This window comes from Chlamydotis macqueenii, chromosome 6, assembly GCF_036417535.1.
Source record: "Chlamydotis macqueenii isolate bChlMac1 chromosome 6, bChlMac1.mat, whole genome shotgun sequence".
NCBI lineage: Eukaryota > Metazoa > Chordata > Aves > Otidiformes > Otididae > Chlamydotis > Chlamydotis macqueenii.
Window position 1 is genome coordinate 37,794,020 of NC_141561.1, and position 20,245 is coordinate 37,814,264.

At 42.0% G+C, this 20,245-nt stretch overlaps 1 protein-coding gene across 1 annotated transcript in view; it reads right to left on the reverse strand.

Moving 5' to 3' along the window:
• ERBB4 (erb-b2 receptor tyrosine kinase 4) overlaps positions 1 to 20,245 on the reverse strand; it is a 395,635-nt gene that overhangs the window by 104,588 nt on the left and 270,802 nt on the right. The gene's annotated exons all lie outside the window — the stretch shown is intronic.

Genomic DNA, 20,245 nt, shown 5'->3' on the forward strand with positions numbered 1-20,245 from the left:
GTTGTCTATCCAGTCCTAGGCATACCTAGGCAAAATCCAGTCTGATGTAACGGGCCCCAAGCAACGGGTCAGACTATCTGAGCAGATACAGTGATCAGACATTCTGCACTGCCCTACCTTCCCTGTCCGATTACAGCCACAGAAGCAAGGATGTAAGTGTGACACACTTGACTTTGCCTGAAGGTCTCATTGGTCTTGTTTTACTTCCCTTAACTTTGTTTCTTGAATACACTTTCCCAATTTGTGGTCAATCCATTGGGCATCAGCTTTTTTCTTATGCAAGCAAACTCGTGTACAGTTAGATGGTCTCTTAGGCAAGATATTTGATTAAGCTGTGCTAAAATGCCTGGCTGGATCAGAGATTCTGTGCTTAGTACCATCCAGGCTTAAACATGTAACATTTATACGTCAACTGAAGCTTTTGCAAAGTTCAGCCTGCAAAGGGTTAAGAATCAGGAGGTTTAGTGTGGGCTTTTCAAATGTGTCAGATGCTCCCAAGTCCTATGGCTTATGACTTACCGTCTCTATGACTGTTGTACAGCAGTAGCTTAAACTAGCGGTCCTGACTGCACAGGGGTAGCCCAGCTGCAGTAGCAGTCCTGCCTGTCTCCTGATATTGCCACAAGTAGAACACTACAAAAAGTAGCATCTTTCTAAATCTGAGCCTCTTAGCTCAGCTCATGATTCCTCCCCAATAGATCTCACGTCAGTTATTTAATTTTTTTTTTCCTCATGCTTCAGCTTCCCACAGAACAAACAGGAGATAATATTCCTTTCTTTCTTCTATACTTTATTTCTCTTCTCCAGATCACAAGTTTTCAGAGGTTTTCAGCTAACTAGCTAGGTTGTCCAAGGACCAGAAGGACTTAATCTTGGCAGCACTACTGGCCCTAAAGTTCATACCACTGACAGGTAGCACAGGAGCTCCTTATAAAAAAAAAACCGCTACATAGCTGTTCTTAGAGGTAATGCTGCCATCACACGCAACTGGCATTCAAAAAACGTGGGGAGAAAGCTTTTCTCTCTCATTTACTAAGCCGAGCCTTCCATTTCAAGACCACTTCATCATGGCAACGGAACAATGAAACGTGAGATGAAACTGTGGCTTTGTAAAGTTATTTTGGTTCTCTTTCTTTCTCGAAAAAGCTATCCGACATCTTTTCTGACAACTTAAAGAATAACAGCTGTAATAGTGCCAAAGAAAGAACAAAAAAAAAAAAAAAGAGAAAAAGATGGCACCAGAGGAACATAGCATACACCCCAACTCATAAAAGTTTTTTTTTTTTTTTCCCCTTCCCTATACTAAGGCAAAAAAAAGTCCTGGCAAGTAGGCTGAGTCTGTATTAAACAAAATTGCTCATCATAGTACAAAGAATATTTGAAACTAAATTGCAGAGTATTTGCATAATAGTTCCCTCTCTTTCTTTCCCTCTCTTTTTTTTTGTTAAAATGAAAAGATGAACAAGACACTAATTGTAGGGGTTTTTTCCCCCCCAATAAGAAAAGAGCAGATGGTCTGCACTGGGGGGGAGGATCCCCTTCCTTTTTCTTCCTAAATGTATGTGAAGAAATAAAATAAATAAATGAATAAATATGGGCTATTTGACAGGATGACTGGAGGAGGAGCTCTGAGGAAGATTCCAATGCAACAAATTAGAAAAAGGATCTTAATTTAAGTAGTTTTGCTCATGTTCAAATTAATATAGTTCCTGCTCACTCAACTGGTATGTACAGGGTCTCCTTAAAACAATTTTAGTCTCTCCTCCACTGTCACTAGAAAACGTCACTGAAGGCCACCAGAATAAATACCTGTTGACAGGTGCATTATCCAGTTTCAGAGCACAAAACTACTCCGCCACATTTTTTTTATTATTACCCCATCCATTTTCCTCCTGCAGATGCATAAGGGGACAGTACTTGTTGCCCTCTTCCTCCCTCTCTGAGTAAAGGTAAGAGTTTCTCCAGGAACCTGGAGCAGGAGTACTTTTCTTTATAATGAGGACTGATTAGAACATAAACAATATATTCTTTTTGCTCACCAAGGGACTGAATGGAAAGCTTTGAAGCATGTCCTCCATTAGTCTCCAGCTACTTGCCATTTACAAGTCTATCTGAGCCCAAAGGAAAGACACTTCTGTACAATAATAAAAGCAAGCAGGGCCATTTGTCTCATCCTGATGTTACGGGAAAGTACATATTCTTCCAACAGTTTTGGGCAACAGTTCCAGAAAAACAAACAAACAAACAAACGTTGTTAATAAAATATTATGGACTGCTCTGTAATGAATTGAGACATACAGCAGAAAGCAGGGAAACCTTCATTATAGATCTAAGTCACTAATGGATACTAATTTAGCATGAATCCTGGCTTCACATAGTTATTCTCATTAGTAAAAGTATTGTTATTTTTATTGAACTAGAGAACTAAATTCAGGGTAATGTCTAGGCAGCACAGCACAAACACGAAGTAAAAGAGATTGCAATTGTTCTGCTACAGCCTAATTAGACAAAGCAGACAAATAACAACAGAAACATTATGACTTAGTAGCATTTAAAAAATCTGTTCAGCAAATAAGGAATGCCAGTCCCCATTTTAAAATCTGTTTGGACACAAAAGACCCTAGAGCTACGATCTCCATGGCACTTAGGCACTCTGCAGCCTGGTTCCCTATTAAATTTTCTAAAACATTTAATCAGGTAAGGCACCTAAACTCAGACTTGGCTGTCTGACGCTGGCATCTTTCAAAACTGGCCTCTGTAATTTCCCATAGCTTTTGGTAGCCTTATGTCTGCAGATCTTGTCTGTATACTCAGTTGGCACAATTACACAGATGATTTTAAAATTGCGCCTATTCTAATTTAACCGAGATGAAACTGAGGTACAGAAAAGCACAAATCTATTTATCCACAGTCATATAGGAGGCTCTAGAGCAGAAGTGGGAACTGAGCCCCAGATCACTTCATCTTTCTCTCCTGAAAAAAAAAAAATACTTTGAAGGTTGGAAGAAAAAAAAAAAAGGGGGGGGGGGGGAAGAGAAGAGTGAAATTATTAAGATACGGTACTTTATCTTTCCCCCAGGAGGCAGAGTATTTGTAGCATCATGTGCTGACACTAGCATGTGAGAAATGACAGGAGTAGTGACAGTTTTGAAAGGCTCCTGTTGGACATCAGGCCCCTCCTTTCCATCTATCTCCAGGAGCAAGAAGTCTTATCACAAGGGTAAATCCCCAGCCAAACCAAATCTCTTCCTGGAGTTTGTTTATGCTACTGTGGCTGCTCAGGTATTAATTATCACAGCAGTGTGTGGCAGTCAGACACAGCCCGGCTATAAGCCAGCCAGCTTGGACACAGGTAGCTGTTGTGGAGCTCAGCTTGCCCTCACCTCTAAGATGTATTTTGCAGTCTGTGATGAGCCCTGACCAGCTGAGGCTAGGGTACCACAAGATCTCAGATGAGTTACTTAAAATCAAGGCTGTGTGTATATATATTCCATTCACAGCAGTGCTTACAGTGTTAATAAATCCGAGGGGAAGGCTGGTAAAGAGAGACCTAGATGCAGAAGGCAGCAAATCCTGCAAGCAGCTTGGCAGGGCCATTGTTGCGTTCCCTCAGCCTCGCCACAGAGAGAACAGCAACTGACTTAATTCGAGCCTTCTATGTTCAACTCAGTATTATACTTCTCAGATAGGCTATTTTGTATAAATAAATCATGTCACGTAGATCATTCCTCTCTTCTGCCCCTTTTGAATGTGGCTGAATTACTGCCACATTAAGCTAAACTCCTGTGATTTATATACACAACCGTATATTAAACAATTACATTAAACAATGACATAAGTGCTGTTTTTACGTTTTACACTGATCCGTCTGTCACATGCATTTAGTAACACAATGGCATACCCAAGAAGAAGAGTGAGTTTGTACGTCCCAGCGAGCCGTCACCAGGCCTATGACTGGTTTCTGTCAGCACAGCTACGGGTCTGAGGAGAGCAATTGCTAATCCACAGCGAGAGGACAGAAGAAGCCCTCAGAGCATCTGCCATAAAGACTGCCAAAATCTCAAAATCCGCTTAGTCAGGTAGAGCTTATTTAAGTCCCGAGAACTGGCCGTCACTGTAAGGATACAATGCATAGTTACACCCAGGCTAAGAGCACCTGCCCACACAAGCAACAAGGGGAACTAGCCACTCACTTCTCACAGGTCGCTTAAGTCACCTTCATTCCTTAGATGGCTTTGAAAATGCCATCTAAAAAACTGTTTCCTGATCTACCCGTTCTCTGCAGTCATGTTTGAAATACCTTTAATTTGACTGCTGTTTCTGAAAAGTAACTCAAAATCCAACTAAAGCAGGATTTTCATTTTGGCCTTCCAGGATGAGGAAGAAAAAACAGTTCTCAAGACTGCGAGAAGAAAGTGCTTCCACAGTGCTCTAAGCAACACTTACAGTGCATCTTATAAGACGGTGTTTAAGTTCCCCATCTCCTACTTTGTTGTGTTATTGCTAACAATTACAACTGACAACTGAACATAAATATCAGCCAGCATGCTGGTCCACAAAGAGCATACTTTGATACTGGTTTTCTTTCTCTCTCCATTTAGTTTGTAAATCTGTGGACTCAACAAGGAACATGTACAACTAGCAGTAACATAATGCCATACTTATGTCCATGTTGAACATTTATTCTCCACCCAAGGTGGCCCAGGACACAACTCTCTCCCAGCACATGTCCTCCATTAATTAGTACACCATTTCAGTATATGGTCAATGATCCCCGGCCAGACTGTTCCCGAGATGCTACTGGTGGCATACAGGCAACTCCTCAGATCCCTGGGACCCTGGAAGACGGGAGACTCATCACCCTGCCGAGTTCAAAACCATACTCTAAAGGAAATTCGAACATCAGAATCACTCAAGGGACCTTTCCTCAGCTCCTTATGGAGGCTCTGAAACATGTTAATGGGTTGTGTCATTAAGAATCCTGTACTGTGTGGTGGATCCCAGCACCTTCTAATGCAATACTTGATAATCTCATCTTCTTGTTGCTGAATACTTCACCTAACAAGAGAACAAGCGTTTGAAGCTATATTTATTATCTCCTTATATCAGATGTGAATATCTGGCAGAGGGGAGAAGATACCCCTTCTGAAGGCTTGTTCTTTAACATATAAGCTTCCTGAGTGTGCCCACGGCCATACCACAAAGAGCACTGGGAGAAGCTCACCTATAGACAATGTCCCCTTCCAGTGCTCCACACACACGTGCTGCTGTCCCTCAGAGCCAGTACAGGAGAAACCTGCTTCCCGTTCCAGAGAAGGATCACAGATCTGCTGTCCCAATTCAGCAAGTCCAGGGTAATTTTTACTGCTCCAGCTAAGCCAGAGGAACATATGCACCTGATGAAGAGTTTGATAAGCAGTGACAAAGTCTGAAAAATCTTTAGTTTCTTAGCCTTCTGCTTCTAACTGTTCTCACCATAAAATGTCCTCAAACAAAACAAAACAAAAGAAGCCAGAAAAGAACAATCCACCTGTTTTTCCTAATCATTGTCGAGTAAATTAATGTACTTAAAAGCTGACTTCATGCTGTGCCACGCATTTTTCTGAAAGCACAAGCTGTGCTATGGTAACAGGAGAGACACTACAGTGAATATACTGCTTTTTACATTAATTTTACAATGCTTCTAATGGCTAGGGCAAACACCTGTCTGGAATGCATGTCTGACCTGCTTCAGGGCAGATCCAATTACAGTCCAACATCTTTTCAATGGCTTTTCTTTGTCTGCTAGATCTTACAGATTTTTTTAGGTTATAGCTGACTTAGCCTATGCAGTCTGCACAACTACTTTAAGCTGAGAGAGAGCACAACATATATACTCAACAACATACATGCCCACATTTATCGTATGATGATGACACCCATTGTTTTATTTTCCCTGTACTTCCTATGCAAGATGCTGTTTTCCACTGCTTTACAGCATTGCTGTGCTTTCAACCCTTGGGCTGCAATTTTTCACGTCTCAGGCAGATACTCTCTGGAAAGCTTCTGTTGAAATGTCTCAGCCATTTCTGAAAATTAAATGAGAGACGCAGCTACAGGGACCAACAAAGGATATCAGAGTCCCACAGCGGGACTGCAGCAAACAGAGGGAGGACAGTAACAGCATAAACTGCCAGAGCTGTTTTTGCAGGAGCTGTTTCATAGTCATTAGGAGCAGACACATTTAACAGGGCACTTTCAGGCAAAAGTCTTCTTTGGGACTTGGCGAGAGCTTTTATAACAAATTTTACTGCTGCGTAATACAGTGAACAACACTTAAGTGCTGAAAGGGCAGATTCTACCCCGAGGTTACTACTGCAGGTCTGAGCTACATGCTTTAACTTGGCTCACCTGAGTATGGCAGCATACCCCATGCCCTGCCACAAAACAGGTTTCTGCCCCTGTACCGTCCTGAGAGACGATGACATCACATAGGTCACGTACACCAAATTCCCTCAACTTCTCACTGGAGAAGCAGGACTCATGAGCAAATGAAGAAAAGGATTTATTAAAAAAAAAAAAAAATTCTATACAGCCGCATCGATACTCCAAGCACAAAGCAAGATGAGTACTTACAGTAGGTACAGTTTCATCACTGGTTGTAGCACGGAAGAGTAACAGTGCACATTCAGGTCCTGTACACACACTCACATGACCAATTGCTTTTCCTTTGGGGAAACACTGAGTCTGGCTGGCACAGCAAGAAATAACTACAGATTTAAATCAAGGGCCTGTTATTAAGGAAGTCTAACAGGCTGTTAGCTAGAGTTTTGCCCTAACCACCATCTCCTTGAAACTCCTCCTGTACTTGTTTTGCTTTAGGAAGCTGTATGTGACCAAACAGAGGAGATAACAGTATGAGCCTTGTTCACATGTGCTTCCTCAGAGCCAGAACAAACTCTTTATGATTAAGAGACTACAGGCTTTGAATGGGTGGTTTTGGACTTTATCTCTTTTGGACATAAGTTATTTGAGCATTTTGAGTTCAGTTTCCAATGAAGAGCTTGACCAGAGGTCTGCTGGGTAGTAAGTGCATACTTAGATGAGAATACAAGTACACTGCACCATTAAATGGAGAGATTAACTTATTCCTTCAGAAAGTTCTGGAAATATAGCCACCAAGTGTGCCGCTACACCTAAAACTTTCTAGGATAAAACCTAAGAATGAAAAAGAAAATAAATAAAATTCCACAACAGGGAACACATAGTGTGGTCTACCATGCACAGATGTGGTGGAAACAGCATCGGGCAAATACCACTCTCTTGCCTCTGACCCTTGAAGCTAGTGCCCTCAGGAGAAGTTTTCTCCAGGTCAGCGTCCCACCTTGTGTCCACGCTGCAGCCTGGTGATGAGCAAGGCGTGGTACAACCCTAGAGTAATGTCCTCTCCACTGTCCAGGAGCAGAGCTGGTCTCCGTCTGGAGTACTGCTAAACGTGTGCCCAGCCTTTCTGTGGAGGTGGTACGTGCCTCTAAATGTGCTGCATTTCTCAGAGCAGGCATGCCCTCTGAGTCTCCTCTGCTCGCCGTAGCACTTGCGCACAGCAGAGAGGGCGTGTAGTCCTACCTCAACACTGCAGAGGCACAGCCTGCATTGTTGACAAAGTATTCAAATACATGCGATTGTCCCATGTGATTCAAATGCATGAGAGAGGCCCCACTTTCCTCCAAACACTTACTTCAAACTAACTCAACGCAGGGATTTGAAAGCTCTCCCTCTCGAAGGTGACACTTACAGACTGCTGGGTCAAATAGTCCATGCCCACCACAGAGAAGCAGTAGGTCCTATTCATGCAGGAATAGATACCTTCATGTGTTTATAGAAGCAAATATGACTCACTATGTATTTTGGGGCAACATTAAATAAATAAACAAATAGAAGCAGTACTGTGATCCCTGTCCTGCAAACACTGAGGGCATGGGCAACCATGCTGGCTTGAATAGGGTTCAAGTGGTTAGAGTTAAGCACATGCTTAAATGTTTGAAAGTGCAGGAGATCAATTCTGTGGAACCTACACATCATACACTTCTTTCTTCTCCTTGCTGACTTTGTACCAATTAAGTCTCCCAATTCATCAGAGCCCATGTTAGACAGCTGAGGAGGAATATCAAGTCTAAAGGAACAGACCTGTACTGCACAACAAGCTAAGTGAAGATTTTCTGTCAAACATCCAGTCAGGGGACAACTCCCACCAGCATTTCTGTGAATCTTCCCTGAAAACATTGATCCTGGTGATTAAAAGGCAGTATCTGGACCATTTTCAGTTCGCTTTTATGCATAAATTGCCAAGAGTTCAGGACCTCAGTAACCAGAAATGTTTCCACTGAAAGTTGTCAAGAGAAGGTTTCAGAGTGGCCATCTCCCCTGGCCGATTGGGCGTTAGTGGTTTAACGGCGTGCACACCTCCGTAAAAACATCCTATCATTCTGACAAATGTTTTACTTACAGTTTGCGACATGCATCATTATTTGAGAATAGTCTGTCAAACGTTATTTGTTTCTTACTATTTTGATCTAACTAGCAAAAATGTTTGAAGTTTTAAACATCCAGTCTAAAAAAAGCAATTGTTTCAGCATTATTCAAACAGGAGAGTAAAGAGATCTTACCACTGACCAGCTTATAAACATTTTTAGCCTTAGTTGTAGATTCCTTTCAAAAGGAGGGAATTATTGCTTTGATTTTTGATTTAAGATGAGTGTTGGCAAGGTCTCAATAACTAGTGATAGAGAAAAAAAAAAAAATCTATCAAGTTCTCACTCCTGTTTGAAGAATCTCGGGGCATTGCTTTGAAATTTTCTGGTATCACTGCGAAGCTTGACTTTATAATCACACACTCAAAGCTCCTTCCTCCTTCAGGATCAATTTAAAGGGATAGCCTCAGATTGAAACCTAATTTCATCAAGTTTACTATCAACATTGAGCGTTGTTTTAATCAAAGGGACATTTTGCTCATAACCCAGGTATTTCATCTCTCACAACTGAGAATTCAAAATAGGCTCATCTCCATGTTTCCCTCATCTGTATTCAGTTGCCTGAAGATCATCTCACTCAGGACTCAAGTACTGCAAAGAGACGATGATATTTAAACAAAAAAGGTTTCATTGAACTGTTTCGCTCATTGTTAGATTTTTTTTTTTTGGTCCAAGCTGGCATCAGTGAACCACAAAGTCATCAAAAGCTGCCACCCATTTCCCGTGTTACACTGCTTTCTTCCTTTCAACATTACTCTGCTTGCTATTTTCTCCTGAATTTCTACAGTTTTTCATCCACCCTTTTCTTCTCTACTTTCTTTGTTCTCTCTTTTAACGTCTTATTGACCTACTCTTCTTGCAAAGACCAAATAAAAATTAAAAACCTTTTAAAAAAAAAAAAGTTTGAAAGAAAACCACTGAAACGCACACTCCTCCCATCTTCTGTGCGCTGCATCATGGATCACCTCTCCCGGCTGCTGCGAGGCCGGGCCCTGCACTTCACCTGCCACAGCTTCGGCCCAGGCCCAGTCCCTCTGCGCCCAGCGATGGGGTCGTTACTCCGGCTGCCGGGCAGATGCTGCCCAGCTTTAGACCACGCTAGAACAGCAAATGCTGGGAGTGCTGGGTGCGGGTGGCAGGGCTGTGGCGGGGGAGGCCCTCGTGCAAAGGGGCTGGGGCTGCCCCGAACCGGACAGGGCCGGCTCCAGCCAGCCTGCGCTGCCTGGAGGTGGGCCTGCGAGAGCGGGGCAGAGGTGGGGTTATTCCACAAATGTTTTAGTGTGGGTTTTTTTGTTGTTGTTGTTTGCCAATACCAAATCAGCTATTAAATATTTATGTTAATAGGCCATAAAAAACCACAACATAAATTAAATTCCCCAAGTTGAGTCTGGTTTGCCTTTGACAGAAATTACGAAGTAGTTTCCCTATCCTTATTTTGACTCAGGAGTTTTCTCCTGTTCCTCCCATTTTCGTCCCAGTTCCACTGGGGGGGGGGGGGGGGCAGTGAGCAAGCGCTGCAAGCCAAAATGGCTCCTCTGCCCCTTCCGTGGCCACCCGTGGAACGATGGCACCCAGTTCAGTAGCCTAGATTTGAGAAGCAGACGGAATTTGGGAAGCAAATGCAAAGGAGAGCAAAGGTAGCTCACATCCCCAGTCTGTCTACAGATATGTTTCAGGGGGCATTTTTTACAAATCTTAAGACTGGCAGCTTGTCTTACGCTCTGATCATTACGTCTCATATCCCTCCCTGAACTTTCAGCAGATTTGAGTATGCCCTACTGTCAGGGCAATACACACACACACATATATATATAAAAACCAATGTAATATAATAACAACGAGTCTTTTTTTCCATGTTGATAAAGTCTTGACATTTGCAATAACTCCGACATCACATACTACGTGTGATCTTCAATGTGTGACTGTATTCAGGTTCAGACTTCCATCAGAGCAAGCCAAACAACTCCAAGAAGAAACTGGCATCAACAAGTGGCCAGCTGTCTGTTACCAATGCAAAAGCCTCAGTCAAATCAATCAATTCAACTGTAATTATTAGTTTCTATTTGGGGCTGTGTTAGGCACTCTCATAAAGACAAGATCTCACTGAAGTACAGAAGCCAAGAACATAAAGTTATGGGCAAACACGAATTAAACTTGCAGTATTGCAGGAGGAAACGCTTATTTTACAAGTAACCTGTAATTTGAGAGTGGTATGGATAGGGCAAAATAATGCTTTAAGTTATACTTTCATCCTCTTTTGTGAATTACCGTAATCCCAAGAACATGCAGCTATGCTACTATGATGGCATGGTATCACAGATCCCGAATTTCCACAGGACTGTTCAGCTAAAAGGACTCTACGAGTCCAAACCCAAACCTCTCTTCCTAGCATTTTCTACAGCAAACAGCAACAAGACTGATGGGGGTAAATCTGCTTCTCAACAGCCGGCCGTGTCTTGCAGCTGCCTAGGCAAGAACGTGAAAAAGGCTCTTTCTAAGTGACACTGCCACAGAAACTTCAGGCAAAGGAAGTACAATTAGAAAACCTGGAACCCCAAGGCACTACTGTCATGCCAAAGTTAGTGCTAGAGACATAGTCACAGCAGCTTTACGGATGTGCCATACACAAAGAGCAAGCTTGCTTTCAGATCTGAAGCATGGCCAGTTTGCACCCTGATTATAAAGCAGTAGCCCCATCCACACTGCAGAGTCTTGACAGCTAGCACCTATTTTGCATCTTACTGCCAGCACCAGTAGTCAATGGGCTGACATCTAGTAACCAACAGAAAAGGGTATCCATAGCTGTTACAGCTTCTGCCTTTCTGACCAACACAATTATCTATTTGGGATGACTTTATAAAACAGAAGTGGAGTTACGTGTAATTGATCCATCCTATCTATTCCTTCTTGTGTGCAATTATGTTGTCATTTTTTAAAAGTTGTTTTTAAAGACCTATGCTACCATCATATGGGATCCTGCTGGTATCAAGCATACGCTGTGTCTCCGAGAGGGACGCTGTGAAGCTCAAAACACCACCAAGTTACCATTTTTTTGGTTGTGCTCAGCAGACTTCTGTGCCAGTGAAATGCCAAAGCCACAGCAAGCTGTTGCACATTGCTGGAGGCCTTACAGGATTGTTCACTGAGAGGAGGTTTTGAAAGTAGATAAACACGGCACGCTTAGATTGTGCTGTGACTACGTAGAAAAGGAGAAAGCAGCTATCAGTCACCAACTATGGTCAGATCAATATGAATTTGAAAGTGACCTGGAATTTTGTCTCATTTATACAGGCAGGTGAGCAAGATAGATGAACTACATCTCTCTACATTAATGCATCTTTCAGGACTGGGCTGCATAAGAATATTACACAATAAGAAAATGCTCTCTCTGTGTGGCACTTTTCATGTGCATGGAGCAGTGAGTGCCACTCACTTTCTCAGCACCAGCTCAGCTACAGACCAGTGGGCTGATCTGCAAATTTTAGTTGAGCTAGAAACATTTATATGGTGACACAACATGGTTTAAGACAATTTCTGAAGCTCTAGGACACTTTGAGAGCTTGCCAAGCTCTCACATAAACATCGACATCAATAACCTTTGGTAGTCCAGAGTTTCACTCACCCTATGTTCTCATCTGAATGACAGCACTGTCAAGAACATAAATTGTGCTCTCATCTTGTAGAACAGATTAGTCACAGAGGGACCAGAAGTATCTCCCCATTCTGCTTAAAATCAGACAGAACACAGCATTCAGATCCTGAGAAAAGACCTAGCACTGGAAAACATTTCCTATTCTTTATTAGGGTAAAGAAAAATAATATTCAGTCCTCCCACACTTCCCTGCTGTCCACAATTTAATCACAAGGGAAAAATGTTTAATATTCTAAGTTGGATTTGACCACATTCCTGTCTAATAAACATAGTCTGACTTTGCAAACAACCAACAACTTCAAAACAGAAATTCACCAGAGTTCATTCAGAAAATGGCAGTACAGGTAGTCCCATCACTAACGTATTTCTAAAACATCTCCTAGCTCAGGAATTCACTAGAATTTATCTCCCACGGAAAAGCTTCAGCACAAACTCTTCCTTTTAGTTCCAACAAGTTAATATATTTTACCAGGAAATATTTTTTTTCATTATTTTGCCAAGAAAACATTTCACCAAGGAAACTCAGTCACTTTCAAACACCACTTCTTTCCAAATCTCCTCCAAAGACTTTCATTACTAAAATGACTTCTCAGAGGACTTGTATTTTTAGCAGGTGACTCTAGCCACTCACCTAAACCAATAATACTTCATTTAAAAACAAAACAAATCAATTTGCTTGGCTTCAGAAAACATAGGAAGAGCTAAATTCTGCTTTTATATGGATATAGAAATTATCCCGCTGAACTCCACCAAAGGTCCCTGCCTAGCCAGCAAAAGCATCCTCAACACTGGAGAACATTCCCAAAGAGATTCAACCTGGGGCTGCCTATCCACTGACATTATCTCCGCTGTGTAAACTGAAGCCTGGGACACTGCCCATAGCCAGTCCCTGTTCCACATGCCCCTACTGTACTGAGGTCACACATTTCCACCTGATCAATTGTCATTTGACTGCACCTCAGCCATTTCCCACCTTCGCATCCATACCGCTCCAACATCTCACTATTTACCTATGCGAGTCGCTCGATGCCTTGCAGCAAACGCAACATAGCTGCCATCTGTCAACACAGCTCAAAAATCTACATAATTGTATTTTCTTAAACATTTTTATGTAATTTGTCATGTTAAGCATTAAGATAACAACAGGCCCTGGTCTATCTGAAATCTGTTTAATTCTATTCTGTGCAATGAATATTTGTCTATGCAATTAAAACCTGATACTCTATATAAAGCAGAAACCTCCAGGATACAATTGCAATCACCTTATAAGTAACTAAGAGGTAAGAATACCTATTATCTCTCTTCTGTTGCTAATACACAACTTGCTTTATATCAAGTATCATCCAGCTTCTTTAAAATATCTGACTTGGAGGCAAGCACTGACTGATAACCAGATGGTTGAAAATAATGTTTTAGACACATTCTCAGTGGGTAATGAGATAAAACAGCTTTGTCTGAAAACAAACCTCATATAGTATCTGCTTTTCTAAGCAAACACTCCAACTCAATTTAAAAATCAGAATATAATTGAAAATAAAAAAAAAAAACTATTTAAAAAAATAATTTGCTTAGAGGTTATGAGATCTGTGTTGCAATTAACAGAGCCTCATCTAAAAACAGGTATAATAATAATAATAATAATTCCTCTGCCCTCTATCTGTTGTGTCTATCTTGATTGAAAGCCTTTCAGGGCAAGGACAAGCTCACCATGTTTTCACAGCACAAAGGTTTTCTAATCTTAATAGCACCAAAGTTAATATGGAAAATATTGCTCTGCAAAATCTTGTTTATTTTTAGAACTACAGTTTCAGTATTGAAGGACCAAGCATTTCAAACCAGCAATTACTGCTCTGTGGACTGCCAGCCACATTGTGACCTCAACTCTCTCTCTGTTTATCGTAGTTATTGCACTGAAGTCTAAAAGATATTGGCAGAATATTACAAAGATTATCAGCAAGCCAGTCGTGTACCAGATTTCCCTGTCTTATTTCTTCCATTACAACTATGTGAAAAACAGCGATAGGGACAGTTGACTATCACTTGTAAATAATATGGAGAATATTAATATGAACCGATGTTAATTATATCATTTTTGTAAGTCTGTGACAGCTGCTGATGTATCAGAGGTATCTGGATCAGCACTGAGACACCGAATACACTTAATTTTTGAAGAGTTATCTGCAACAAAGCACTAAGGGAGAAGTATTCCAAAGTACAGTTTCTTAGAAAATTTGAAGATAAAATATATTTTGACAGTGATACTTCAGCACCTAGGAGTCTGTGCTTCCGTACCCTTAAATTTCTATTAAAAGTAGACACAGTGTGAGTATTTCTATGTAATAAAATTATCTTGGATTTTTTTTTTTCCTCACTACAACTCAAAAAATCTTTCTCTCCCCTAACTTGAAGTTGACTTGGCACTTGGGTAGTATAAAACCACGTATGACAAACATGGATTCTCCATGGCCCTTTGCCCTTGCTCACTTTGTGCGTTGTTGCTGATCTGCGAGTTGCAGCATGTGCTGGAGCTCACATACAGCCCCGTCAGCCTGCTTTCATGAAAAATCTGATAGGTAATAGCCTGCCCATCTGGCACTGAACTAAATCACAGACAAGCGTACTTCAAAAATGATTAGCCAGCATATACATACAGTCTTACAGCCAGCTCCTCCAACTTAAATATCAAGACATTTCCTTTTCAGTCTTTCCCTCAAACCTCATTAGATTCACCGTTAACCTCGAACTGGCGATGCCTTGCTTGGGATGCATTACCGTTAAGCCTGTGGAAACAGTACTTCTTTTTTATTAACAGAGGTCCCATAAAACCATGCATTTATCGTCAGTGTGGCAGCATTCTGGCATACGCATTGCCCTTTAGGAACTTAAACATTAACGTATGCCTATTTTATATTGCTAAAGTGAGCTGGAGGCACAAAGAAAAAATGCAAAGCAATAGGAAGTTTCTTAAATACAGGCTTTTTGGTTCTTTTAGTGGTAAGTCAGCACTAATTGCCCGATTCTCAGTGCCAAAGTCTGCTGTTAAACGGGATATCTGTGTCAGCTTCTTCTCATAACACATCAAGCATTATTCAATAATCTTATCTTTCATTTTACCAAGTTTTGTCAACTTTATTTTTGCACTTTGCACCTGAATGTCAGAAAGACTCTGCAAAGAATCCCAGTTCCCCCTGTCACTTTCTGGATCTTTAAGGAAGGCTGTTTCTCACGTGTGTAATCACAAGTCTATCAGTCAGAGCCTACAAATCCAGCAAAATCTCTTCCTACACAGATAACATCCTCCCCTCTGCCTTAAACCACACCATCCACTGGCTGTGCAGATGAGCAGACTGGCACCTGCAGGCACTCTCACGCTGGGAGGTGAGCCCCAAAATTCATGGCCTTACAGCATCCAGTAGAAATTTTCACTGAAGTGCGTAAGATTGCTCTCCTAAAAGCTCACATCTTGATACAAAATATGTTAAGTCCTGGCAAAATATGCGGCTGGAAGAAAGCATTCTGACTTGGATCCAGATCTAACATATAGTAAAGGGTGGCAACATACAGCTCAGCACCAAGAACTAGAGACCCATGGTACTGTAAGCAACAGAAAACTCATCATGGAAATACAAATCCCAAGAGCTTCTGGTTAAGTCTCCTTATTAAACTATTGTGTAGCACTTTGGATACTCATAGCACCACTTCTCTGCCGTTTCAATTTTTTTTTTTTAATATTCCCATCCTTTGCCTGTTCAATTTCTAAACACTTTTCAAAAAAGCACTCTCCTACTGTCTCCTGATAAAACAGTGGCACCTATGGGATCCTGACCTCCGTAACAATCACACACAGCCGAGCTAATAACTGACTTCGTGTTTCAGCAACCAAGCTCAAATGTACACTCCAAAGCAACACCAGTATCAACCATGTTACTGGTGTATCTCATACCTTTAAAAAATCCCCAAAATACAAGACAATTTCAAAATGTTTCCTTCACACACAGACACTCTTTACAGCCAAAACTACTTCTTGAATTGAATTGAACAGTTTCAATTAATCCACAGTTATGTTTCCCAGTGAATAAACTAACACTCTCTGATCTTCTCACCACTCACAGCTTTACCCAACCTTATGCAGGGTTCCCAAGTCATAACGCAATACAAATTTTAAATAAGGAGTTCTGCCACTGTTGTCAACAAAAACCTTCTGAATAGACTTCCTGACTCACGTAGGAATAACTTGTCATGTCAGTCACTCGCTGAAGTATGTGATTCTCCCTTAAACCTGTGGCAGAGTTCTTGGAAGGATGGCTCCTGAGGTGAAGTCCTGGCCCTGCGGAATTCACTGGCAAGTTCACAGCTCGCACTGATTTCAACAGGGCTCAGATTTCCCCCATCACCAGCAGCAGGCAAACTCTCTTTCCCTCATGGTATTTTCCAGTTAGCGTGTTATGCCAGCAGAATTGTTTCCAAACAGCCTGGCTTGTCTGTCTGTGCTTGTACTTCATCCTTTATGCGTGTATACTTTCTCTGTACAGCCACGGAGCTCTTGCACATGGAAAATTAACACCTCCCTGCACATACACACACATCTTACCCTTGCATACCATGGAAGGAAAAATTACTGGAGTAAGTAAACATTTAAAGAGAAAATTATTACTTAAGATGTAAGTAACAGAAAAGTGGCCTTGCAACAGTTAAACTTCAGATGACTAAAGCAGTTAACCTTCTGTAGCGATCAGATTTCCAGCTTCTGTAGAGGCTGATCACTCTCCCGGCTTGTGCAGGGTATGTAGAGTTTTCAAGGACAGCTTGATTTCTGGCATCTCTGGACAAGTTGGAAACTGTAATTGTAATCACAGGGAGCTTCTGTGTCTGGGACTGACAGGCAAACAGTTCCCCCTCCTAAGCAGCTACACTTATCAGTGTGCATTAAGCGGGAGGAAGAGGGAAGACGGCACAAAAAGAAGTCTACAATCAGATGAATTAGCTCACCCCTTGCCCCCCACACCCAGCAAGTTAACATGATGGAGTGAAAACCTGTTTGAATCGCAGCTGAAGCACACTGCAGGCAGTGCAGCAACACCGCTGCTCATTATCAGCTATTCTTACCCAGACCCCTTATGCCAGCTGGAAAGGAGGATGTTTACATAAATGACAGCTGACAAGGATAAGGAAAAATGTCTCACTGCTGCCATAAAGGATTCCACTTGATCCTAAAGCTGCCCTTTAAACTGAGGTTCAAGCTTAACTTGGTTGTGTTTTCCAAGCAGCCATGCAGTCAATTTCCTAAGCAGCCATGCACGCCAGTGGGGTGCCTGGATGTGCTATCCAACTACTGTCAGGAGTAATGTCTCTCCAGACTTTCAGAAGCATCTGCACGGACTGTTGAAGACCTGGGTCAAACACTTGGCTAGGCAGCATGTGATGTATACAAGGAATAAAAAATAATCCAAGGGACAGACAAAAATATTTCTCCAGTCACCTACACAGTCGTATAAAGCAGGATCTTGCAAGGAGACTGAGTGTAAACACATTGGTGTCAACTGAGAAACGGTGTATCACAGCGCGTGTCCATAGGGAACCCCGAGGGCTCTATGAAAGCCATCGTGGGTGAGGAAAGGAACCCAAGAGCTTCAGCTAGGACCTTCTTATGACTAATGCCAATGGTGGAAACCAAGAAAAGTCAAGCCTTCTCTCACCTTCCCCACCTGAGTAGCTAGCTGTATCCCCAGGGTACTTTCCGCAATGGCATCTAGACGTATCTGAAGAAACAAAGCAAGCATCTAGACCTATCTAGATCTCTGCAGGTTTTTCAGAAGAACAGGAGATAAAATTCTCTTTCGCTAGTCAGCTACATGATTTTTTTCCTCTTGAAGCCTCTGAACCAAAGGTAAGTTCAATACATCTTGAGGAGCTGTCTTTATTATAAGACAGGCTTACAATTTCAGAAAAGCTGTTTCTCTTTCTTTTTGCAATACAAGACAACTGACTGCTCTATTTAGTTAATTAGGTGAGATATAAATAAAAGATGGGGGTTTCAGTCCCCTAATATGCAGCTTTAATTTGCTTGCTGCATGCCTGGTGGAGGTCATTGTCATTTATTGCCTTTACACTTCACTTGACAAATGCTCTCCTGCACGCTGAACGCTGCTCCTAGAGACAGCGGGGAACTACAGTACGTCCAGGCGAAGTCAAGCAGCCCCCTAGATCTTAATTATAAAACCATAAAAGAAACCAACTGCCTCTGAAGCTCTCTTACCAGGAAACAAATGAGAATGGGAAATTTATTTCCAACTATAAATCCCAAACCCTTCAGTTTAATTTTTCCCAAGTTAACTTTCTCACCTAGCTAAGCAGCGCTGCCTTCTATTATTAGCTTCTGGCCCAATATCAGCTGACCACCATCAGTCAAACTGTCTTCATCTGAATGAGCTCAGGGACTCCCAAGGAACTCTGTGTATGCAGACTTGTGCTCGCAGCCTTTAATTATTTTCTAACAGATAATGGAGCATTTAAGTTCAGAGAGGAAAGATTAAACTTGTAAGTGGATCAAAATGCTGTACAGAATCACCACTCACAGGATTACTTCCTGGAAACACCAAGCTTAGAGAGAAAAGGCCCTCATCAATTGTTTGCTTTGCTATAACATGTTAGTTTAAAGATTTTCTTCTTCCCCCCCTCCCCCAAGATGGTTTGCTATGCTTTCCAACTGCGGCACGACTTTGGAATGTATTACATTACCAGCTGAGTACCTAGTTTGATGTTAAACCATCTGATCAGGCCAATGGCTACTTGACTTATCAGACAACCATAAGAGTTAAATAATTTGAGGCCAAGGAGGGGAAATTGTTTTCACAAGTGAAATTTTAATTCCTTGTTGTACTATCAAGTAGCCTCTTAGCTGCGTATTTGCCTTTTTTTCCGCTCACAACAAGGCTCTCTTCCCTCTCTAAAACTCAGGATCTTCATATATTCTGTTACCAGTCTTAGGGTGAGGAGCAGGATATCCTTCCCTCCCTCCTGATACGCGCTGTGTCCGCTGGTGACTCCCCTTCCAGACACGCTTACAGGCAGACCAGTAGCAAGAATGCCTGCACTCTGAATTCAAATTCCAGTGCTCTTCTGGGGATAATGAAGTGTGACCAGCCAAGCAGGGAGGAGAAACTTCCCCTCAACTTAAGCACCTAACTGTTTCAACACCTGAGGGGCAATTCTTTAGACTGTGAAATTATTCCAGAGATAATACGTATTCAGAAATGGGTGGGGGAAAAAGGTAAGACTACATTTTTCAAAAGAGTAGCAACAATCTCTGCAGGATGAAAACAAACCCACAGAAGTCCACAATGTACGTTCTGCTTCTGTCCTGAAGGAGGTGGCATGGGTTACTCAGACTTCAGCTTGCACTGTTCTGACAGACACGGACTACTGCAGTGATAAAAGCTATGTAAGAAACCAGGGAGTAAAGGAAAAAGAGCCAGCTGGGAATGTGTGGAGAAAGCCAGGAAAACAAACTCTGCTGCAACTCCCCAAAGAAAAACTCTAAACAGGAGATGTACCTTTGTTGACGGCCAGTTCATCATCCCCTGATAGGAGGAGGGTGGGAGGTGTCTGGCCACAGCAGGTGCTAGCATCATGCATTATATCATTACAGTCATTACAGATCCATTAGTGGGTGTTCAGGGTGCTGAAATGACAGCCCCGTAGCCAAATTATCGTTGTTTACTCTTTTAGCATAACATTTAGCAGAATTTCAGAAGCTTGCAGAGCACTTTTACACTCACATAGAATCATAGAATGGTTAGGGTTGGAAGGGACCTTCAGAGGTCATCTAGTCCAACCCCCCTGCAAGGAGCAGGGACATCCCTGACTAGGTCAGGTTGCTCAGAGCCTCATCCAGCCTGGCCTTGAACGTTTCCAGGGATGGGGCATCCACCACCGTTCTGGGCAACCTGTTCCAGCGTTCTATGACTCGCATTGTAAAAAATTTTTTCCTAATTTCTAATCTAAATCTATCCCCCTCTATTTTAAAACCATTACCTCTCGTCCTATCGCAACAGGCCCTACTAAACAGCCTCTCCCCATCTTT